Source organism: Lycium barbarum, chromosome 8 (assembly GCF_019175385.1).
Source record: "Lycium barbarum isolate Lr01 chromosome 8, ASM1917538v2, whole genome shotgun sequence".
Classification (NCBI taxonomy): Eukaryota; Viridiplantae; Streptophyta; class Magnoliopsida; order Solanales; family Solanaceae; genus Lycium; species Lycium barbarum.
In genome coordinates, this window is record NC_083344.1 from 76,810,459 (window position 1) to 76,817,612 (window position 7,154).

The 7,154-nt window shown below is 38.6% G+C and overlaps 1 long non-coding RNA gene across 1 annotated transcript; it reads left to right on the forward strand.

The window, feature by feature from the left end:
• Positions 1-4,089: 4,089 nt before the first annotated feature.
• On the forward strand, positions 4,090-6,254 carry LOC132605105 (uncharacterized). The gene is made up of 3 exons (XR_009569036.1): positions 4,090-4,407; positions 4,753-4,800; positions 5,833-6,254. It is a non-coding gene; the product is annotated as an uncharacterized LOC132605105 (long non-coding RNA).
• Positions 6,255-7,154: the final 900 nt, after the last annotated feature.

Consider the following 7,154-nt stretch of genomic DNA (forward strand, 5'->3'; position numbering starts at 1 on the left):
CTATCAAGTTTTCCCAAAGTTTTGACAAACTTAATTTCTTTGATTCGCTTGATCTCGAAACCTTTAGATACTTTCTTCAAACTTGTTAAAATTCTTCCTTAACCTTATAAGGGCTCGTGGATTATTCCACAGGCCGTGCATCCCACCGTGAAACAGTCCACTTGCCAATTTCCAACGAAACGTATTCTTTCCGATTCGTTTAGCTCCCAACTCTTACATCCTCTAGGAAACATGTTGATGATCATATATTGCCTTAATAAGTGCTCGTAGGCTGTATGTACGACTTCCCAAAAGGTTCTCAACACGAGTCTATATCATTGGATTATAACGATACCTAAATGTACGAAAAGGGTGGAATGCAACCCTATTATCTTTACTAATTTTGAAGGAACTTTATAATTTGCCCCGCTTATTTTGGCTTGCATACGACTCGAATAACACAAAAACATTTTGAGGTGTAACAGACCGGTAAATGTCCCTTTGATCTTTCCTGCGTTTGTGGCAAACATTTTACTAACTAGTTTAAACATCACAGAGAGGAGATTAAGCCGCGTACCCATTGCAACATTAATAAGGGTTTATGTCTCATTAACTGAACGGAACATAAGTATAGCGCTGCTTATCGTTCAAATATAAGAATTCTACCTTTACCTTCATATTGTATTCATTCTTTACTTCCATTGGAATGCCTTAACTCCTCATAATGCAATAAAATTCAAACTCCCCAATCTAGATACCAGTAGTATAGAACATGCAGTACTTTGCCACCAATTAATAAAGACGGGATCTCACAAAAATATAGTTTATATACCTGTACTCAGAAGGTAACTTCACATAGCATCGGAGTTCGACGCTCTACCCTCACTCCTATCCTGGTCAGACGCTTAAGCGTTGGACATGGCCGTATCTTGATCTCTTACTTCCATACCAAAAACAAACACCCTTTCCTACATGATATTGGCCGGCATGCGGCTGAACACACTGATGACACAATGGTCGGGGCGGCTCCACTCCACCTGTACTAACATGATCCTGACATACTGATGTCTGTGAATCCTATATCGGCCTTACCTGAGAGCTCTGATCACGCGCAAGTGGCTGCACGAACCCAGTCTACTGCAACCTACCACCACTCAACATTCTTCTATAATCATGAACTGTCCTGGCCCCCTTAGTCCATCCCATAGCTTCATCAGAATCATCTCCTGAAAATATAGACGGCTCTCACTCTCTAAACTCCTTAGGTTGTGAACTTCCTGACCCTTCAAGGGCTCTATCACTATCAGGGGCTTTCGGGTGACACCAAGCCTAAGAGGCAACTAACTACTTTAATACCTATACCGCTTTCCTCACATCCAGATCAGACGGAGCCGATGATGGAACTGGTAGAGCTAATGCTGGTGGAGCTTCCCTCAGCTCCTCTAGTACTGATGGAATTGGGGCTATCTGAAGAAGTGACTCACTCTGGTCCTCAGATGGATCTGTCTCAATAGAGGGTGTATATATCATACCATCTCCCAATCGTTTCTTAATGTTTCGTTTAACTACAGCCTTTCTGGACGAAGACATTTCTGCACAACCTACATTAACTCATACATTAGACTCGATTCCCTACAATTCAGCTCTATCGCACGATCTAGGACATGAAACGATGGTAACCATCCTAAATATCCTGTAGCCACCTAATTATAAATGTGGCGCGCAACATATCCATAAGCGAGACTTCACTAGACATGGCTTTGCAGACTCCCCAGGACAGACCTTCTCTGATACCAAGTTTGTCACGATCCAAATCGAAGGGCTGGGACTGGCACCCGGTGCCCTATTCGACCGAGCACCGACGTTCATTACATCTTTTAGTCATTAACTCAATATCGGCCAAGAAGGCCACGTTAGTACTGTCACGCCCCAAATTTAAAAGGCGTGGCCAGCACCCGGTGCTGTACATGGCCCGAGCGAACCACTCTGAAATCCGTAACTCTAGAGAGGAAACCCTCAACTTAGACGGATAGGGCCTACCTGCACACAGACAATACCAACCAGCCGGCAAGGCCACAATATGGATAAACATAAACACTGACCATCTCATCTGAACTAGGCACACACACCTAAACATATATATACATAACTGAGCAAGCCGACGAGGCTTCTATGATAGTACAAAACCAATAGCGATACCACTTTGTCACACCCTAATTCTGATAGGGCATGATGGGCACCCAACCCTCACTTAGAGCCGAGCGAACCCGCCTGTTCTCATTATACTCATAATCTTACTGGAATCTTAATCATGAAATGATATGCATAATGAAAGCTTTTCAAAACATTCTTTTCGTCTTCCTTAACTCAAGTAAAAATCTGTAATAATATGAATCCGTAAAGTAATGCATAATGCTACATCGGCTTGTATAGCTACTTACAAGGCTAATGTACTGTATACATGACTCTGTCTGCAAAAGTCTCTAACATAAGATATAATATCAAAACCTAAGTTGGGACAGGACCCCAACATACCCATAATATGCATGACTCAGCTCATAAGGACATACTCCGACGCGGTATCACTCCGAACCGAATGGAGTCTAACAATCCAGCTAATAGCCGTGAACATCCTATAGTCAAACTCCCGGAAAACGTTCCTGAAAAGCAATATGTGGATGTATGGCATGAAACACAGCCCCCCCGGGCAATGGGACGTCAATACGGGTAATGTACTGAGTATGTAAAGCATAATCAATAGCATAATGTAAGCATATGAAATAACATAGTATGGAGGAGTTATGAAATGAAACAGCTAGGTATACCTCTAGCAATGTTCGTTAACCTTACTTATCCTCTTTCTACTAGGAAAACTTCCATTTCATACATTTGAACACATACTAGTATCATACCCGACCATAGAGGTTCCATGTCTTACGTACCCAGCCATAATAAATGTTACATCCCTCGTTTTCACAAGTTGGAAAGCGTACGAGTTCAATGACATTAGTAACGGAATAAGTTTGATGAATTTTGAAACTGTTATATATGGTCTTGATATAGTATTTTATTTTAAGTAAATCCCTTTTAGTAAATATTTGATAAGCATGATTTTCTATAGTTATTACTGTTACTACTTCTGGGATACATTTTTAATTATGTGTGCGGTATGAGGACATTTAGAAATGAGATTTTATTTGTTATGGGTACATAAATTATTTTCTCTTATGAAAAGCTATCTTTTTCCATTATGAGAATTGATAGTACAATAATTTGTACTATTGATGTTAAGTTGAGGAAAGATTATAATTTGACGAACATGATTTCTAGATGTATTAGTTTTTATGAAATACGTGTATGTCTTAAGTTGATATGATATTTCAATAACAAAATTTTTGGAAGCTTATGTATTTCAAAGAAATATTAAAATATTAGTGTATGAGATTATATCTTATGATTTTACTTTTTACATTAAAATAATTGGAGGGGTGGCATATCATCCACGTTACCACATGAATTTTGGACATGTATTAGACATCATCATTACCTATTCATTCTTTATAATTAAGAAATTTGGCCAGCAATAATCTTTTTCTGATAAGTTTCCATCTTACTCCATAACATCCCGTATTTTTGGACTAGGAAATTGAAACATCCAACATGAACAAATTTACCTGAGCCCGAAGAATATGGTCATATTCAAGCATGAAAATTAAGAACTCGATGTATACAAGGAATAAAGTCCCGAAATGATTTAAGATGGAAAAAGTGTGACAACGATGATTGGAAATAATATTTTGCGTGTATCAAAAAGAGCTATGAACTAGTGTCATGTTGCATAATCATGATAATGAGTATATGAAGTATATTAAGAGTAGTCCATATTTAATTAAATCAAGATTAAGAAATAAATTACGTGTAGAATTATTATAAACATTCTATTGATTTTAAGGGAGACAACATGGGACACATCGGTCCCACCAAGGGAATTACTAGCATTGGATAAAGATTAACATCAATAGTTGGAAAAGGATTAAATGGCCTGTCCAAGTGTTGCTACGTGGAGAATTCATGTGCTTACAAGAAGCTAAGTTAATTCTAAGGGATGAGTAAAATAAGGGACACATGTCTTCTTATATACCAAGTAGACTAACTGCTTCCAACACCCATTTTCGTTAATTTTAGCAACAAGTCATTGAGGGAATTAAACGTTGGCAGTACCTATTTTCTCATTTTGGGAGCAATTTCCAAACGTAACCAGCAGCCCCAAGTTATACTTAGCTAAATAATTTCTCATGAACTTATGCAGCAACGTTTCACACTTATTTTATGAAAGCAAGTATAGTTCTTGTTCAAATATCTAACAGGAGCAAGATTGTTCTTGGCAAATTTAAGTGAAAAGGATGGTTGATAGATTCATCAATTAAGGTATGTTTTATCCTCATATCTTGTTAATTAAGTTGTTTACGAAAGAATTCCCTAGTTTAAAGTGGCGGAAATGGTGCTACGAAAGTATTAACTAGTTTGTTGACATGATTGCCTTGTGGACTATTTTGGTGAGGTTTTTGGGGAAATTATCAAGTGGTTATGTTGCTATTTAGTGTTGTTGCTGTTGTTGGGGATATTGTACGTATTATGGACCGTTTTGGAATTGGATTGGAGTAAGGGTTATAGAGGAAATGCTACTCGAATTTTGTTAAGTTCCATTTGTATGCAAATTAAATTATAAATGGTGTAGGTGGTCTAATCGTGATGTTATCATCTTAATTGTAGTCTTACGAGTTCGAGAAGTAGACGTTGGACAATTAGATAGAAACCCAGGTATGTAAAGCCTACCTTTCTTTCTTTTGGCATGGCCTTTATGAAACGAACAAATAACACATATGTATGCTTTTAAAGAAAATTCTATTCTTAAAGCCACCAGGATAGCCAATATCTTTGACTTCCATAAGCCATTCCACATGGTTTGATACGTACTTATGATGTCCGAAGTTCTATTCGATATGTTTCCGAATGTTGTTCGAAAAATATTTGATATGGCTAAAGTCTTGGATATATATTTTGATACGTACATATGACTCTAAAGGCTCCATTCGATTTGATCCATAAGGATATTTAAAAGTTCCCTAATATGATTGTTACTTGAATTTTCAAAAAGAGCTTCTGAAACGTTTTTAGAACGTTCTGTACTTCAAAAGTTCGTAACTTTCGTATACTAATTTCGGTTGACCCGAAACTGATTTCTGAGCCTTCGGATGTCGTAAATATATTTGTCCATCGAGTTTTGGAATTTATTTAATTATATGCATTTAGTTTCTCACTACTCCACTCGTGGATGCCTCAATGTTTCCTTCACTGAGCCCGGGCCAGGATATGTTATCACGCGTATTCCACTGCATTGTTCGCCGCGCCTCGATGTGAGGGGGCAGGTATACATGTACATGGGTTGTGGAGTATGTTGTGCCATGTACACATATTCTGATATATGATGATATGATATGATATGATATGGCCATCTGATATATTTGACATGTGCACATTCTGATATGATATGATATGATATGTTACGGAGTTATTCCCTACTCTGGAGTTATGCTGTGTTGTGGCGCCAGTGTCGGGGTGGCGACCACGTTCTGTTTACCCAGTCCCGTAATGGGACCAGATATGACATATGTTTTCTGCATGCACTATTTATGCTTTATGATCAGCATTTTGCTATTCTGGATATTCCGTTCATTTTCTGCACCTTCTGCTTCGGTTATGACTTTGTTTACTACGTTCCGTGCTTTACATACTCGGTACATATTCCGTACTGACCCCCTTTCTTCGGGGGCTGCGTTTCATGCCACGCAGGTACAAACGACTGATTTACCGATCCGCCCGCTTAGGATTCTATTCTGCTGTCTTGGAGTGCTCGGTTGTCTGGAGCCTACGTCTTGGTACAGTCTTTTGCCATTGTACATATGTATGTGGTTCAGGGGTATGACGGGGCCCTGTCCCGTCTTGTGATTCTGTTGCTATCTGTAGAGGTCTGTAGACATATATGTGGGTCATGGGTCGTGTTTGTTCGATCATGTCTGTGACTTGTGCCTTAAGCGGTCCCGTTTGTTATTATGCCCAAAACGGCCCATATGTTTGTTTATGTGTGTATATTTGGGGCGATGTGTATTCCGCCAGCCTACAGGATTGATATGATGTTTTTGTATGGGTGACCGCTTAAGATGATGTCTGTTCTCAGTATTTGTGCAAAAGAACGTATGCTAAATTTGGATAAGTCTTTGATATGTCGATCTTGTACGTAAGTCTGTTTGGGTGTCCAATTAGGGCACCAGTCGCGGCCCACGGGGCTGGGTCGTGAAAAATAAAGCTTGGTGTTAAACGTACTTGGCCCTACCAAGGCTCAGTGTTATCCGTACCTGGCCCTACCAAGGCTCATTGTTATCCGTACCTGGTCCTACCAAGGCTCAGTGTTATACGTACCCAATTGCAGTGGTATGCACGCAATAGATATCGTACCCGGCCATATAGGCTCGGTGTCACAACATAGCATTCATACATTTATAACATACATATGTATCCGAGAGAAATATTTCAACACTATCGGGGTGACACAAAGTCTATAAACTCGCGATTTCTATTATTGAATTCCATCATCTTTATCATCATCACTATTATCATTATCATCATCATCATTATCACTATTATCATCGTCATCATTATCATTATCATTATCACTATTAGGAGCTTTTACCAAAGTATCTCAAGAATGTTGTAAGTTATGAGCTTCTAGCGTCCCTAAGATTTGGACGTTTTGGATATCTTGGATGGCATCTCTAAAATTGAACTCATCATCATAATTGTTATCATTATCATCAGAAGAAACATTGTCAACAATATCAAGAAAATCTCGAGGCTTACAACCTTTATAAGATGCAAAATGAGGAAAAACATACCTTTAGAAAGAAGAGTTAGCCTTAAATACTTTTTGTCTCCTTAACTCTATCGACTAAATGGTTCCCTTCGTAGCCGACGATTCTACATTCAAGAGAATTCGTGCTAAGATTAGATAATCGATAATATACACAAGCTTAAGCTAGAGCTAATAAAAATTGGGCAGCATCTCCTTTGTTTATATGACTTCCTCCAAATAATATAACAACTCCCAAACATCAAAT